The sequence below is a fragment of the Euprymna scolopes genome, chromosome 3 (genome assembly GCF_053919585.1).
Source record: "Euprymna scolopes isolate OS-2025 chromosome 3, ASM5391958v1, whole genome shotgun sequence".
NCBI lineage: Eukaryota > Metazoa > Mollusca > Cephalopoda > Sepiida > Sepiolidae > Euprymna > Euprymna scolopes.
The window spans coordinates 105254397-105273697 of NC_136484.1; positions in this window are offsets into that span (position 1 = coordinate 105254397).

Genomic DNA, 19301 nt, shown 5'->3' on the forward strand with positions numbered 1-19301 from the left:
GTAGGTTGTTATATTTAATTAGTTTTACTAGGATACCAAACTCGCGATACATCTAGATCCCCCTCCTCTCGAACCCATTCTTCCTTCATTTTTCGGATATATCCACCAGATTTGGTACTTCCACTTCTTTCAGTGCACTCCCACAGGACTCTTCTTTCCACATCCGCCCATGTTTTTTTTTACAATTCAAGTTCCAACTCCCTTCGTGTCTTGGTACCCTCTCTGGCAATTCTGACTCCCCCTATATCCAGCCACACCCTATTATTATTATTATTATTATTATTATTATTATTATTATTATTATTATTATTATTTTATTATTATTATTATTAATAATAATAATAATAATAATAATAAAAGTAATAATATTATTATTATTATTATTATTATTATAATGATAATAATAATAATAATAATTATTATTATTATTATTATTATTATTATTATTATTTATTCGAGCGACGTCTGGTCGCTGGACAGCAGAGAGAACGGAGGACTCAAAAAGGGGAGTTGGCCTTTCCCTGTTGAGGAGGTGGCGTCATCTCAGGTAGCCAAAGAATAAAACCGTGTAATCTCTGAAGATGCCGGCCGGATCATGAAAATAAATGTTCTTAAATAATTCAAGTACGTGTTGTGTTATTTATATCTGTTAAAATAACTGTTTGTCTACATCAGTTTTGATGCGTCCACGTCAATCCTTTCCTGTTAGAACTGTTGCATTAATGCTAAAATACGCACACTAGACGATCAACTAAATTATACGACATATATACATACACGCATTTACATGTACATGAATATACAGATAAAATATACAACCCACTATTCAACATGTACGTCGTTATGAAATATAAGCACATACACATTACACAACGTACCCCTATTGAGGGCCCCATAATATAACACTTGGAAGAGATGACATGATTCCAGTTTAATTTTAGAAAAACTGGTTTTCTTTTTTGTTGCAAACTATCTAGAAGTTGGTCAGTTATATACAAATCCCAAAAGCGATAGTCTGAAGGAGACATAATTTTCAAGAATGAGATCGGCTATGGACTGCTGTACAGCCCATACTATCTATCCATCAAAGTTATGAGAACAGTACCATTTCCAACACCTTCAAAATGCATATCCAGATGGCTCAACGCTTAAGGGCATGGCGTAACGAAGTTTCCGACCAGGATTTTGGTCTTTGGTGTGGTTTCAAGTGAGGGACACATCATGCAACCTCACATCATCAAAGTCGGCTTGAACGTCAACATTAAAGTGTACCTTGATGTGCTGAAGAAAGTGGTCGCTGGCAGATCTTGCGGCAGCCAACAAGTTCAAAGAGATTCAGAATTGGTTTCACAAGGAGTGTTTGGACTATGTAACCTTCTCTCACTGGCTCCCTCCTCCCCAGGACCTGAACACGTCGGGTTACTTCGTTTGGTCACACGTCGAGAACATCATCAACATGAACACCAAAGCATCAGCCGAGTATTTACCGAACATAAGCCGAGTATTTACTGAGCCTTCGCCGACGTTTGTAAAAAAAGTCAGAACGTATAGAGGCGATGATTGAGACTGAAGTTGGTTACATTGGATAAATGTAAGCTCTACTGCATAATCCAGTTTCCTGAATTGATTTTTTTCAATAAAAATTTTAAAATAAAGTGGTGGTGTTTTCTTCATGGTGACAAATTTATCTTTTCCCTTGTATATATATATATATATATATATATATATATATATATATATATATACAGAGAGAGAGAGAGAGAGAGAGAGAGAAATTAGAAGGAGCAAACCGAGTTATGTGCTCATCAACGTTTCATCTTAATTTCGAGACTACATCGAAATAAAGACGAAATGATGATGAACACATATCTCAATTGTTTCCTTTTTATTTCTCTATTTTGTCCGTTTGTTGGAATACTATTTCCATTGTTCTTATCGTATATATATATATATATATATATATATATATATATATATGTATATATATATATACGCATATATATACGTATATATATATATACGTATATATATATAGGTATTTATATATATATATATATGTATATATATATATATATATATATATACGTATTATATATATAGAGAGATATTTTTGCATCTTAAATGTACACTGGTAAAATGTGCATAAATTAAAACTGGGCGAATTAGTTTAAAAAACATCTTATACTAAACTGTCTAAAATATAAAAGACATAGTATTTATGTCTTTTTTAAAAAGAATACTGAAAATAGTAAAATTTTATTTAGTAGCTCGCATACACAAGACTGAGTATATTCATTCATTTTAATAATTTTTTTACATCAGTTAGTTTTAATAATTTTTACATAGAAAAGGTAGACTTGTAATATCAATGGTAATGCAACAAAAACTAAACTTTATTTAGATGGAGGTAGATAGGAACAGAATGTATGTATTCATAAAGCATATATATATATTTATGCATGTATGTATATATGTATAGACATGACTTTTGATTAATTGGTGTACATGAATATGTATCGCGGAAGATGTTGACTACAAGAATCAAAGAATAGACAAGATTATATTTTCGTTTTTTTTTCTATGATTTCTTTGCGTTGTATTCAAGATATTCTAATCCGTTTATTCTGTTATTTCTTACACGCTCCCCGCCTATTTCCGCATAAAACCAATCATTACCTCAAAAATTGACCAGATAATATTTTCTTTTTTTCTTCCCATACAAATATAGACATGTTTGTATAAAATAATCTACCAAAAACCAATCTCTTTCTTTAGGCTTTTACAGGCATAGACATGAACATATTTATTTCACTAAGACTACTGGACAAGCCTGCGTGAGTCTGCGTTTTTGTTTTCCTTGATTTTATATTACTTTGATAATTTTACATTAAAGTATTATTTTGTTATAAATGACAGTTTCAAAGAGCAAGAAGAAGAAGAAGAAGAAGAAGAAGAAGAAGAAGAAGAAGAAGAAGACGAAGAACGACAACAACAACAACAACAATTATAATTGAACATTTCAGTTAAATTGTATGCTAACTCTCCGCCCCACACATATAAATAAGGACGCCACCTGAAATAGTCGAGTGTCAAATAGCTGTGGAGAAATAATAACTATACTTCCCATGGATGAATTCATTAGGAAGGCTTGCATGCATGCAGCGGTCCTACTGTTTTACCAGCGTCGTCGACCACAGTTCTTCAAACTAGAGAGCCATGGTAATCTCAGGAAGACAACACATTAGTTTGTCGTTAGTTTCTGTCTTGATTCGACGGTGTATTTACCCGCGTGAGCTATATACGTCCCCAGATACAGAGCTGGAAATTTCTAAACGGTATATATATAGTCCCGAGCCTTCCCAAATGGTCATCCATCTGGAATTGACCAGACTTATCTCTAGTTTAACTACGTAAGTCTGACGAGAACCCGTGTTTCAAACGTAGGAAAGCTCATCACACCCAAATTCCAGTGAAGGTCAATCTCTGTTATCAATGAAAATCAATGCCAAACGGCTGTTGCAATAACACATTAGCAAAAATTATCAAAGTATGGGAAGCGTACTGGAATTTTGGGGAGATTCTTGTCGCTTCGACTCCAGGGAGCACCACTGGTTGTTGTCAGTGATGGCGACCTTTGTGTGAACTAGCTTTAACCTCATTTATTTAACATTTAAAACTGAAATATACATTATAAAAGTAGATGTATTATTGAGATGTTGGTGCAATTATTAACTTGAATGGGACAGGGCTAAGACACAAGTGCATATGTTTTATATACAATCCATGCATACTCTCTTAATAGATTTAGTCCTGTATCTATATCTTTACTAGCAGCGTTACCCGGCCTTGCTCGGGGGCTGTTTTAATGCTTTTCAGTCTTATTTTGATCTGTATCTTTGTTAATTCCAATATTTTTATTTATTTCATTTTATTATTTTTTTTGCTTGTTTTTTGTAATTCTAAAATTATTTTAGTAAATGTCGGTTATATTGGCACCTTACGTAGCCCACACATAGTTGATGCAACGTCCCAGCAGCAATCCAATGTCTCTGATTTGTACCCTTAGCAGCTATTCTTCAAACTACTTTGGTGAGATATTGGCGGGCTATTATTTCTAGAACCGTATGCGAAAGAAACCACAGGATCAACATCGACTATCTATTCGTTGTAAGAATTTATGTGATTGTCGCTGCATAGTTATACAAACAGTAAACTGTCTCGAAAAAATATTTATCTTATGTTGCTGGGCATACAACTTCTGCTTGTTTGTTGAGGCCTATATTTTGTAAAACCGATATACAAGAAACCCCTGAATCACATTTTCACTAACTATGTGTGTAGACTTTGCTGCAATTGCTTCAGGATCAGTTGCTTGTTCAATTGATATTCAAAAACAGAAATTCTCAAGTCCTATAAAATTATTTGCACTTAATAAAAAAAATAATAAATGTACGTGCCGAGTTTGAACCTACAGATCATGCAAAAACGAAAACAATCTATCTACTTACCCACAGTAGAATTTTTCCGACCGTTGTTCTATCATTGTTGCTAAGAGACGACATGGAAACATGGGGTACCGATGACAGATAAGCTAAAATAATGGTTTCAATTATCGATTATCGGTAATTATCGGGATTATTCAAAGACAAAATATACTAAGATCACTTTGCTGCAATTGCTTCAGGATCAGTTGATAAAGTGCCATACACTAAAGTTTTGTAAATTTTAATGAAAATCTATTAAACGGTTTCGGAGTCTATAAGGAACGAACTCACACGTAGACAAAGTTGTATTTATATAATTGTAGAGATAAGGTTATGTATATTTACATATTTATATATTTTATGTACAATATTCAATCCAAAATAAATAATCGGGCATTATGAATTTAAAGGCGTGTAATAATTCACCGAAATGTAAACTATAGTTTGTTTAATGTAGATATATGCAAAAATGGTGTATTTAATGCAACCGCCCTGTGCAGCAATAATCTGAAACAAACGCTCGGTGAATGCTATATACGATTAACGAAAGATTTTTTGTGGAATTTAGGCATATTTCTGACTTAATTTCTTCATCATAGCCTGTAAATTTTTATGGTGGGAATTTGAGACTTTACCTTCCAAGATAGACAAAATACTAACGTCAAACGGGTTGAGGTATGGAGATAATGAGGTCATTCGTTTTTTTAATGAATTCTGAACCATTCTTCCTTCTTGTGATTTTTCGCTTCGTAAACAGGAGCAGAGTACTGCTGGAACGACCAGCGGCTTTTGGAAATGTATTTTAATCCATAGCAACAATGATGATTCAACTTGTAATAATTTTCCTGGTTCACTCTCACGCCATCATCTACCAAAACTAGGGGACTTCTTCCAATATCTGTAGTTGCATCCCAAACAATCATCGAGGCGACTCGGCATCTCAAGTACGATTGCATATCCGATCATTTTGGAAGTTTTGTTGAACGTCGAATATGTTCTCGTCACTGAAAACCAAATTTGGAAGCGTGCCAGCAGTGACTCGAGATAAGATGACTTCTGCTCTTAGCCGTGGTTTCTAGACAGAACTTTCAGATAACAGGTGTATTTATTGGTTCTTGTATGGATATGTTCGGAGGTCAGTATGGAAAATGGTAGACATGTATCCAATAAATACATTACCCTCTTTTTCAAGGTCTCTGAGGGATCTTCTATGCAGTTTCTTCATGGTGGATTTGATCAGTTTTTCTATTCTGGCAAAACGGGGCTGACTCTGATCTAGTACATTAGTGATCTCACCAGTTGGTTTAAAACGTCTATATTCTCACCTCACTAACATTCGATTCACGTTTAAGGTATTCGCAATGTCTCCTACAGGCTTTCTGGATTTAAGTAGCTCTAAAATGACAATCCGTTCCACTAAGTCATAATGTCAAAAGTAATTTTCAAGTTATGAAAATTAATAAATAAATATAATAATAGAACCTTGTAACGGTAAATATTGAACACCATGAATACGCACGACAGTGTGTTAGCGTATGCTTGTGTATTAAAAAATATATGAATACTTACTTAAATCAGAAAAATTGCAGAGCTAGTAGTTTTCAGTAAAAAAAACACACTTCTAAATTTAGTAATATCCACTGATATTACCTTCCGTTTTATGTGTGTGTGTTTTCTTTTACAACCATTTTACTATTATCCTGCTCCATTAACATGGAACGAACTCACACGTAGACAAAGATAAAATATAAAATGTCTCAAACCCAATGCTCGTCTTAACCGTGTTGTGACCTAGCATTTGTATTGTGGGGGTATGTGTGTATATATGTTAACGGTTTATCCACAGGGTGGGAACAGGAGACATACGTGCTTTTTGGCGAAAACATATAACTTCAATCTCTCTTCGATGTGTCCTTAAACTAGGTTCTTTTCCACGAAAGTGAAAACGTTTGGGCGTGAATAATTTTATTTTTACAAGGAGGTTAGCACTTATCAAGGCCTGGAAGCCACTCGGTGATAAGGGTTATCGCGTGTACAGTAATCAATCGGATAGTATTGTAGTAATCGTTAATATTTGATAAAGTGTCTTACTTAAGGGGGCGGTTCATCAGGATTTTTTTATGTTTGACTTGAAGACATCCAACTTGTAGTCAGGTAGGAAACAGACAAACGGGACAGAGTTCCACAGGCCCGCACTTCTACGAAAGAATCTTTGTTCATGGAATGTACGTTTTGATTTAGGTATAAAGAGTGGGAAAATTATTTACAGTGGTTTCAGCTAGCGGACGTTTATCGTGAAAGATTGGGGAGCACTTGCCATGGAAATAACGATAAAACAAAGACAGGCTTGCAAAGTGTCTTTTGTGGGAGAGAGAGGTTGCAGGGAAGAGAAAAGGGCATCCACCACTAAGCCACGAAGTCTATTTTGTACTCTTTCAAGGCAGGATAGGCTTGTTCAGCAGCTCCAGCCCAGATGTGGCAGCAGTACTCCAGCCTTGGACGTACTTGGCTTTTATATAGACAGAAAATTGCATTAGTAATGAGATATCTTCTGGAGCTGTAGAAATACCTCACCATTTTCCCAACGACCTTGGCAACAGACGATGTACGTGTTCCACTTAAGATCAGGAGTAAAGATCAAACCCAGAAGCTTATCAAAACATGGAGCCTTCCCAAGACGAGAGCTATCTATTTCAATTGATGCCAGATGGGGATCAGGGCGTTGATGATCTAAACATAGGAATTTAGTTTTAGATGCATTAAAAGTAACCAGCCACCTCTTCTCCCACTGTACCACACGCTCGAGATCAGAGGAGAGAGAATCAGAAAGAACATTGTCATTTACGGCCTTTGATATGTTGCCATAGATGGTCGTGTCATCAGCATAGATGTCAACAAATGATTTAAGTATGTGTTTTGGGAGATCATTGATGTAGATCAGGAAGAGAGTTGGGTCCAGGATGAACCCCTGAGGGACTCGAGCATTAATACTGTGGGCCTCTGATTTCTGCCCATCAACCACTAATCTTATGAGCCTATCAGAGAGAAATGATTTAATAATTGAGAAAACATTCCAGTTATAACGTAGCTAGAAATCTTGTGAAGTAGGCCTTTATGCAATAACTTTTCGAAGTCCTTTGATATGTCAAAAGTTATTGCCCTAGAAATGAAGCCTTTGTCGAGAAATTCACTAATCCTATGAGATATAACTGTTAGCACATCTGCTGCAGTTCTGGCAGAACGGAAACCATATTGCGTAGCACAAAGAAGATTATTTCGGTTGAGGTGGTGACTCTTCTCTATTTAATATGGATTCTAGCAGCTTACTCACGACACATATTATATTGGTCTGTAGTGGAAGGGAGATGACTTATCACCTGAATTCTTAAATACTGGACATACTGTTTAGGTTTTCCAGGGTGTTGGAAAGCACTTCTCCTTAAGGCAACGCTTAAACAGTTTTGTAAGTATGGGGCAAGTTCTGGTTGAAGCCTTTTCAACACTATAAGTGGAATACCGTCAGGGCCAGTTGCTTTACTGGAATCAAAGTTCTTAATTAACTTGGTAACCTCATGCACAGATATTTGTATTAAATTTTCATATAATACTTTATTCCTTGCTGGGCTCATTTCCAGAGCTAGCACGCTTTTGTATCAGTCTACATTTTGCTAAGTCGACTCTTTATTACTTCCATGGGCCCAAAACCCTTGTAAGTTATTAAACGCATTGCGTAGTAGAGATATTTCCCTCGTAACTAAATCTCTACATCTTTTCTATTAAGTCATCCCTACGCATAGCGTAAATATCCCTGCCGGGTTTTGTCACGTGTTTTTCTTTATATTATTGTTAGCTTGAATTACACATCGTTAACATTCCTGAGAACTATTAAATGTAAATATTTCGACTGTAAATATCTATTTTCTTTCCATAACATTCTTTCTGAAATTCTACTTTTACCAATCATAATAGCCAATAATTTATCGACTATTTTAAAACTTTACAGTATTTTCTGGTAGACCAACAATGTAACACTTGTGAACCTATTTTTACAGTAGAACAAAGTAGTAAGTGATTGTTATTTGTAAACTACTAATCCGATTCTAATCAACTTCTTACATGTGTCGTTTGAATGTTCAAACTTAAATAATATTTGATTTACGCCTTTGTCGTTAACCAGTAAGCCATCGTGACAAGTGAATATTTATGACTTGTTAGAAAACAAATATAACTTTGTTTCAAAATGAAAAGCCATTCTTTTTAATTTCATAAAATAACACAACCGCCACGGCATACAATATATCTCAAATACACATCTTGGCACAGAAACACACATACAAGTGCGCACACACTGGTGAACGTAATTCCACAAGGGAGATAATTATGCAGTAGAAAAGCAATCGTACACTAATATTTAACTAATCTATGTTTTGTGTATATAAATGTGTAGCTTGTTTATTATCAATCTGTTGTTGAACCTTTTAATTTATTATTGCAAAAGACGTATCATCCGATTTTCTTTTCATCTTCATTTTTTCTGATGAAATCGGGAATATTATGACATTCTTGTCGCCGATAAGCTTGACCAAGCAAGCAATGAAATCATTAATTACCCCTCCACAACGACGGCTAAAACAAGCGTCCAGATTAAAAAAAAACTGCCTGAACCATGTTATGCATTTAACAAATATACCTGCTTTCATAATTAGCTTAAACCGCTAGAAAATTTAATAACATCGTTTTACTATCTCAATGCTGTAAACATTTTTGTCAGGAGAACAAAAGAAGTAATAGAAACAGCAAAAAAAAGAAAAGAAACAAAAGATGTATATTAAAACCACTGGTTTATTACGGTAAACACTCAATCCAATAAGAAAAACTGGACGTAATAAAACTCAATAATGAATATAAAACCAGAAATGACATGTTAATGAATGAATGTTTAATCATTCAGAAATGGCATGTTAATGAATGAATGTTTAATCATTCAGAAATGACATGTTAATGAATGAATGTTTAATCATTCAGAAATGACATGTTAATGAATGAATGTTTAATCATTCAGAAATGACATGTTAATGAATGAATGTTTAATCATTCAGAAATGACATGTTAATGAATGAATGTTTAATCATTCAGAAATGACATGTTAATGAATGAGTGTTTAATCATTCAGAAATGACATGTTAATGAATGAATGTTTAATCATTCTGGCTGCTGACAGGATTAGGATTAAGAACAAAATAAAATCTAAACCAGATATGTAATGACCAGAATGTTAAGCGAATGTTTTTAATATCATTATCTGTCGGAATTCTAGAAGTGATGCTCATAGACTTCAAAGATAACAAGACATAATAAACATATTAAGACAATAAAACGAACAACAATGATACAAACATCTGAAATAGAAGGGACACTCCTGGAGCGCAGGAATCAACGCAAAAACAAACGAACTACAAGTAAAAACTAAAATATATATTTTTATAAATTTATATAAAAGTTATTTGACAACTCCAAGGGAAGCTAAACTGCCTGCAATTTTATAGCTCGTTCTCCAAAAACTGGTGAGGCCAATCTTGGCTGGTGCCACAGAAATTGTCGAGAACTATCAAAAAGGAAATAAAACCTTAGCAGAGCTCACATCATCGTCTACTGCAAGAGCGCAAAGAGTGCTGTAATTTTAAGGAAACGTTTTGCTGCACCGATTCCTGAAAAACAACAAGGTGTGTTATAAATGATAACCGGCCTTTTTGTTAAAGCAATGCTGTTCGCAACAGTTATCAAAAGTAGAGAGAGTTACTGTCATTCCAACTGAAAGAAAAGAACACTTTTATATCTGTTAATACGCTTGATGTATAAATAATATATAGATGCATACATACATATATATTATATTGTATTACACACACACACACACACACGCACATATATATATATATATACATATATGCATATAATTATGTAAAGTGAACTTTGTATACGTATGTTCGTGAGTTGCTATGGACTGAAAAACAGTTGGGCCGATTTCTTTTCAATTCTAGAGGAAAGTACTCATTCTGTCTGGCCGTGTTCTTACGTAGCCTTCGTAACGGAAAGCGTCAAATAAGTATCGGAAATTGATAATCGAATAAATCTGATTAATGAAAGATGTTCGATTTTAACCAAAGTTAACACATCACAAGTGCATTGTAGAAGTTTTATCACCGCGAAAGCAGAAAAGCTAAGCCTAAAAAAGAACAGTTTTACAATAGAAAACTGCGAGCATCAAAGGTAATATTCTAGTAAACAATATATGCATCTATATCTATATATCGATAAAAGTGAACGTGTCCGTCTCTCTGTGTGTCTGTGTACATTTCCCTACGCAATAACTCTGTCAATTTTCAGTCTACAGACTCGAATTTGATATACAGAGTACGGAGATTTGAGAAAATCGTTTTCGGCCAAAAATTTGGCTGTTAAGGGGTCAAAGTTCAACGATTTGACCTTTGAGAACTCTACGAAACTCCTCCGATAATTTTGGGTATAAACAATTGAAATTTTAGATATAGGTTGCTTGGACATGGGCGTAAATTAATAATTGATTTGAGTCCAAAATAATAAATTTTAAGGTGTCATAATAGGGGTCAAATTTAAAAAAGATTAACCTCTGCAGTCTCTACCAAATTACTCAGAACATTTCTGGTTTAAACCTGTGAAACTTTACACAAACGGTATTCAGAGATGAGGCAAGCTTTTTAATCGATTTGGGTCGAAACTTTTTAGTTACCAATATATAGATGTATTATGTTTGCATGTCTTCCTAAAACTTTCGATAGAGGTGTCGAGTTTGTACAAGATCAGTATCGTTGTTAAGCTCAACCTCTCAGACGACAAATACCGAAAAATTGGCTAAAAACATTAATTTCTTCACTTTCAACTGGGTGCTTTTCGGCAAAAGTGGTCGCTTTTCCACCGATATTTTTGAAAGATATCCCCTCTTTTCGACTGTCTAGCCTAAATGTAAACCTACCTCACTACAGGTTTTGCGGTGGTCGTAACAGCAAGAGTCCGGGTTTTTCCCCGTTCTTTTCCTCCTTCCTACTACCGAATATTTTTTGCTCAACATACACCGCCAAACACCCGGGCAACGCCAGGAAACCGGGGTATTATATTTATAAAAGTAAAAGTGTATGTCTGTGTGCCAGTGTATCTCTGTGTGTCTGTGTACATTTATCTACACAATAACTCTGTTAATTTTTATTCTGCACACTCGAAATTTGTTATACAGGTTAATGAGATTTTCGGTTGGTTGGGTGGTTGTTTTTGTTTTACGGCATATCAACCCTTTTTGGGTTATTTAATGCTGAAATCCAAAGATTTTAAAGGAAATTTTTTTAATAGAATATATTTATTGTTTTCACGTCGGTTTCTATTTAACCCATAGTTGGGACCCTAACAGGTACTACCATTCAAGGTCAGAGTGGTCCTGGGAGCAATGGTAATTAAAGGGTGGCTCCACACTCCCCAAAGCCCGCAAGCTGGGCCTCACCACTGGATATAGTTTAAGGTCATATCCAGGACCAATACGTTTCCGGTAAAAAAAAAAATTGGCTGTTAAGGGGTCAAAGTTCAACGATTTGACCTTCGAGAACTCTACCAAACTTCTCCGCCAATTTTGGGTATGAAGACTTTAAATTTTAGATATAAGTTCCTTGGCGACGATCTAACTTTATAACTTGATTTGAGCCCAAAACAATAAATTTTAAGGGGGCAGAATCAAAGTTTAAAAAAATTGCAGTCTGTACCAAATTACCCAGATAATATCTGGTTTAAATATTTGAAATTTTATATAAAGGGTATTCAGAGATAGGGAAACATGGGGGTCGCTTTTTTCGCGATATTCTCGAAAGTCATCCACTCCTTTCGATTTTCTAGCCTTAATTAAAATCTACGTAACTTCCCGTTTGGCGGTGGTCGTAACAGCAAAGACGTCAAGTTTTCCCTCCATTCTTTTCCTCCTTTGGGATACGGGTTCGAGCTTGCCTTCCTACTACCACATTTTTTTAGCTCAACATACACTTCCAAACACCCGGGCAACGCCGGGCACCCATGCTAGTATAATAAATTATAACTAACAATATTGCAGCATTAAAAATAGATTGTATAATGTTAAGTTGAATTTTAAAAGAATTAATGCTGCTATATTTATATTATAAGTTTATTATATTTTAAGTAGAATATCTTGCCCTTTTTTCCAGTTTTAACAGCTAGTCCTTTAATTTTACATGTTAAAGCTTAACCATATTACTTTTCATGCTCGCATTTTTCTATTGTAATCTATGATTTTACCATTCTTCCAATAAATTCACTTGTTCTTTGTTTAATTTCAGGCTTATTTTTTGCCCCCTAAACATAACATACATATATGTAAGAACAATGTACGACACTCGTCTGCTTAACTACCCCCCCAATCTCATTCTTTCATTTTGCCTGTTTCACATGTTACTTCATTTTTCTGGGACAGCAGTGAATTTGTATCAACAATAGTCGCTAAAGCGACGTGGTTGCTCTAGAAACCACTCATAAAAACATCGCTCACCTCCTTACGTTTTTTATGATCTTAACACCACTAAATTCATCATACCTTTTGTTTTACTGAACGAAAATTGAAATTTCTTTTCACAGTAGAGCTGAGAAGCTTATCTATAAGCTGTAATAAGTGTTTGAAATTTAGTCGGAAAGTGAAGCTTTAAAGCCGTTCTAAATGATTAAAACTACCTTAGCCATATATTCAAACACCGCCGTGTTGGAAGGATTATGAACTGGAAATCGTTTACTTGATTCATTGACAAATAAATACAGTATTGCAACAATGAACTCGCTAAAGAATAAGAACTGCTCCAATACTCAATAGTATGCGTTTCACGATAAACCAAACTAAACAGATGCATCAACTTAAAATAGATTTGAAGAATTATGTTTGAGAAATCTGACACTAATATTCTTTTATTTAATTTTTTATATTTATAATCTCAATAATTTCATGAATCATGTTATATTTTCTTGATATTATTTACCATATATTTACTTCATCTTTTCTAAACTCCTTATTTCTTCATTTTTATTTATTTAGCAGCAGAAAAAAAAAGAAAATGGCTACGCAATGAAACATCATGTCAGTGAGTCGCTAATACGCATGAGCAAACAAGCAACCAAAAAAATCAGTAAACACGCCTCTCCGCAGACGGCCACGACAAATCGGCGCCAGCCTTTAAGCTAAATAAAAGTAAAAAAAAAACGATCATGATAAAAAATAATCTTTCAGAAAAATAAAACAAAATAGAATCCGTCCCAAATCAGTCTGTCTATGCCGACAAGCCTTGATGAATATATCATAACCATTTCACAAACAAGTAATCATAGTCGTTGAAAATCCTGTCCAGTTTCCGGTTTAACACAGGGTAAAAACATGGCGACTGTTTAAGCCTTGAACATTTAGGAATCGGGGCGGGAAATGAGACGCCATTTTTGTTTATATGGTTGGTTTTTATCAATAGTCGCCTTGATTATCGGTTGATGCCGTCTTTTTCTAGGGAATTAGTGACTGTGTCGATAGCAGCGTCTCTTTCAGATATTGAAAGAAGATTACCAGACCGGTGGTGTCAGGAGGTGAAGGTTTTTTTTTGCATTAAGTATATTATCCCGATAAAGCAAGTATAGTTTGGATGAATAGTGTACAGTTATATTTCGTAGATACTTTATTATTGACAATTTACTATATTAGAAATACAAGTATGTTATATGTATGCTTCAGGGACTCGGGGGCAGGACATTGGATATTATGGAAGTTGTGGATTCAATATTTTTAAGGTCAATATAGACTAATAAATACGTTTCATAAATAAGATGAACTTGACGCCAACAAATGTAACTCGATGTGGGTTCCCTGATAATAATATTAGGACTGACAAGAATGTGTTACTTTATACAATATAGATATATTACATGTATTTTGTTTAGAATATGAATTATACTGAAATATCGTTATTATTTTCGAAGCAGTTGTTAATATACGAGAGTAAGGCGTTTTGTAAATATTGTATACTTGCTCTTAAACATTGAATATACACAAAATTCTAAAAAAAATAAATGTCACATGAAAATATCTCAGAGATAGCACAATCTCCTCTTCTGCATGGGTATCATTTTTTAGATTATCTCTTTATCTAGCGCGACATATGAACATTCCACAGCGGACTTTTTATGCGTAATATATTGATGTTGGCATGCTGAGGTTCAGCATAAATGATAGCGCCCTGATATTATAGCAACTTTTTTTTAACTGCAAAAGTATTAATCTAAGCTAACAGGGACGCCCGTTGTAGCCCAGTCGTAAAAAAAAAATAAAATAAAAATAAAAAATCTATCCATATGATTTTGGTGCATCAGCTAGAATCGAAACCGAAACCACAACTTTAAAGGATAGTTATATATAAATATATATATATGTGTGTATGTTTGTGTGTGGATATATATATAACTTGAGTTCTATCAGCTATAATCGAACCAGAAACAAAAACTTATTAACAATTCTTGGTAAAATTATTTATTACGAAAGAATTGAAGGTCATAAAAATCAAACGACAGTTACTCGGAAGAAAAAGATGTAAGCGTGACACACAAAATGACACACACGCCATCGTATTAATATGTAGATTGATATTTAAGTGACATCAACGAATGCACACATACACACACACACACACACACACACACACACACACACACACACATATATATATATATATATATACATGCGTCTGTTTGTGTCTGGAGAGAGAGAGAGAGAGAGAGAGAAAGTTGTTGAAGAAAAAAATTCAAACAATACCAGTGACTTCCTGCATACATCAGCATTATTTTCTATCGTTCTTGCACTTCCTTCATTTATTGGATTCAAGCAAGTTCGATTCAGAATATGTGTGATTTACGCTTCCACAAACAGGCAAGTGGAACAAGCACTATACCTAGAAGATCAACAATCATATATCAATAAAATATATCAATAAAATATTGAAATTTTAGAATCTTTTTCGTTTAATGTTGTCTATATAAAACTCATGGTATGGTTTTCGCGAGAATGCATGTACACGTATATATCAATTTTATACTTCTACAATGAGTCTGACATATGATTAGTTGTGGTCGTGAAAAATTGCGGCTATGAATATTTTTCATATTTCAGAATTATCAATGGCAGCCCCTATAACTAAGTAATAAATGATGAAATGAATTCGTGTGCATCTGATTACAACAAATTCGAATAAATCTATTTGTAAAACTGGTGTGATCTTACTCTTAAAAAGTAAAAAATGTGATCTTACCCGTACAAAGTTAGAAATGTGATCTTTCCCTTACAAAGTAAAACATATGATCATATTTTTAACTTTGTAAGAGTAAGAACACATTTGTAACTTTTTAAGAGTAAGATCACATTTTTAACTTTGTAAGTACTCTTACTTACAAAGTAAAAAATGTGATCTTACTCTTACAAAGTTAAAAATGTGTTCTTACTCTTACCAAGTTAAATATGTGATCTTACCCTTTCAAAGTTAAACATGTGATATTACCCTTACAAAGTTAAACATGTGATCTTACCTTTACAAAGTTAAACATGTGATCTTACCCTTTCAAAGTTAAACATGTGATCTTACCCTTTCAAAGTTAAACATGTGATCTTACCCTTACAAAGTTAAACATGTGATCTTACCCTTTCAATGTTAAACATGTGATCTTACCCTTTCAAAGTTAAACATGTGATCTTACCCTTTCAAAGTTAAACATGTGATCTTACCCTTACAAAGTTAAACATGTGATCTTACCCTTTCAAAGTTAAACATGTGATCTTACCCTTACAAAGTTAAATAGGTGATCTTACCCTTACAATGTAAAACATGTGATCTTACCCTTACAAAGTTAAATATGTGATCTTACCCTTTCAAAGTTAAACATGTGATCTTACCTTTACAAAGTTAAACATGTGATCTTACCCTTACAAAGTTAAACATGTGATCTTACCCTTACAAAGTTAAACATGTGATCTTACCCTTTCAATGTTAAACATGTGATCTTACCCTTTCAAAGTTAAACATGTGATCTTACCCTTACAAAGTTAAATAGGTGATCTTACCCTTACAATGTAAAACATGTGATCTTACCCTTACAAAGTTAAACATGTGATCTTACCCTTACAAAGTTAAATAGGTGATCTTACCCTTACAATGTAAAACATGTGATCTTACCCTTACAAAGTTAAATATGTGATCTTACCCTTTCAAAGTTAAACATGTGATCTTACCTTTACAAAGTTAAATGTGTGATCTTACCCTTACAAAGTTAAACATGTGATCTTACCCTTTCAAAGTTAAACATGTGATCTTACCCTTTCAATGTTAAACATGTGATCTTACCCTTTCAAAGTTAAACATGTGATCTTACCCTTACAAAGTTAAATAGGTGATCTTACCCTTACAATGTAAAACATGTGATCTTACCCTTACAAAGTTAAACATGTGATCTTACCCTTACAAAGTTAAATAGGTGATCTTACCCTTACAATGTAAAACATGTGATCTTACCCTTACAAAGTTAAATATGTGATCTTACCCTTTCAAAGTTAAACATGTGATCTTACCTTTACAAAGTTAAATGTGTGATCTTACCCTTACAAAGTTAAACATGTGATCTTACCCTTTCAAAGTTAAACATGTGATCTTACCCTTACAAAGTTAAATATGTGATCTTACCCTTTCAAAGGTAAACATGTGATCTTACCCTTACAAAGCTAAATATGTGATCTTACCCTTACAAAGTTAAACATGTGATCTTACCCTTACAAAGTTAAATATGTGATCTTACCCTTACAAAGTTAAATATGTGATCTTATCCTTTCAAAGTTAATCATGTGATCTTACCCTTACAAAGTTAAACATGTGATCTTACCCTTACAAAGTTAAAAATGTGATCTTACCCTTACAAAGTTAAATATGTGATCTTACCCTTTCAAAGTTAAACATGTGATCTTACCCTTACAAAGTTAAACATGTGATCTTACCCTTACAAAGTTAAATATGTGATCTTACCCTTACAAAGTTAAATATGTGATCTTACCCTTACAAAGTTAAACATGTGATCTTACCCTTACAAAGTTAAATATGTGATCTTACCCTTACAAAGTTAAAAATGTGATCTTACCCTTACAAAGTTAAATATGTGATCTTACCCTTTCAAAGTTAAACATGTGATCTTACCCTTACAAAGTTAAACATGTGATCTTACCCTTACAAAGTTAAATATGTGATCTTACCCTTACAAAGTTAAATATGTGATCTTACCCTTTCAAAGTTAAACATGTGATCTTACCCTTTCAAAGTTAAACATGTGATCTTACCCTTACAAAGTTAAAAATGTGATCTTACCCTTACAAAGTTAGAAATGTGATCTTACTCTTACACAGTTAAAGATGTGATCTTACCCTTATAATGTTAGAAATGTGATTTCTGTGACAAAGTTAAACATGTGATCTTACACTTACAAAGTTAAACATGTGATCTTACCCTTACAAAATTAGAAATGTGATCTTACTCTTACACAGTTAAAAATGTGATCTTACCCCTACAAAGTTAGAAATGTGATTTTACTCTTACACAGTTAAAAATGTGATCTTACCCTTACAAAGTTAAAAATGTGATCTTACCCTTACAAAGTTAAACATGTGATCTTACTCTTTCAAAGTTAAAAAAGTGATCTTACTCTTACAAAGTTAAAAATGTGATCTTACCCTTACAAAGTTAAACATGTGATCTTACCCGTACAAAGTTAGAAATGTGATCTTACTCTTACAAAGTTAAAATTGTGATCTTACCCTAACAAAGTTTAAAATGTGATCTTACCCTTACAAAGTTAGAAATGTGATTTCTGTGACAAAGTTAAAAATCTGATCTTACCCTTACAAAGTTAAAAATGTGATCTTACCCTTAAAAAGTTAAACATGTGATCTTACCCTTACAAAGTTAGAAATGTGATCTTACTCTTACACAGTTAAAAATGTGATCTTACCCTTACAAAGTTAGAAATATGATTTTACTCTTACACAGTTAAAAATGTGATCTTACCCTTACAAAGTTTGAAATGTGATCTTACTTTTACACAGTTAAAAATTTGATCTTACCCTTACAAAGTTAAAATGTGATCTTACCCTTACAAAGTTAGAAATGTCATCTTACTCTTACAAAGTTAAAAATGTTATCTGACCCTTACAAAGTTAAAAATGTGATCTTACCCTTACAATTTAAAAATGTGATCTCACTCTTACACAGTTAAAAATGTGATTTTACCCTTACAAAGTTTGAAATGTGATTTTACTCTTACGAAGTTAAAAATGTGATCTTACCCTTACAAAGTTAGAAATAAGTGGAAGCATAAAAGCGTAATGTATCATAAAATCTTAAGAGGCATTCAGAACACATTGCGTGTCAGAGGAAATCGTATTAATAAATTGTCCGCAATGATATTGGATACAAGTTTATTTGCTTGATAAAACTAATCTTACGCATGAAGATGTCGGATAAAATCAATTAATCAGATTTACTAAGACGAATTTCCATTCATTGATTTCTACATAGCATTTCTCTCTCCTAGCTATCCAAATCATTAGGTCTATATAGTTTGCAGTCAGAAAAACTGCATATCCAGTTTTAATAGTTAGAGTACGAAATGAGGGAGATGAACACAGACAATACGGGGTCATATTCAATATTTTCAATTCCATACACATTA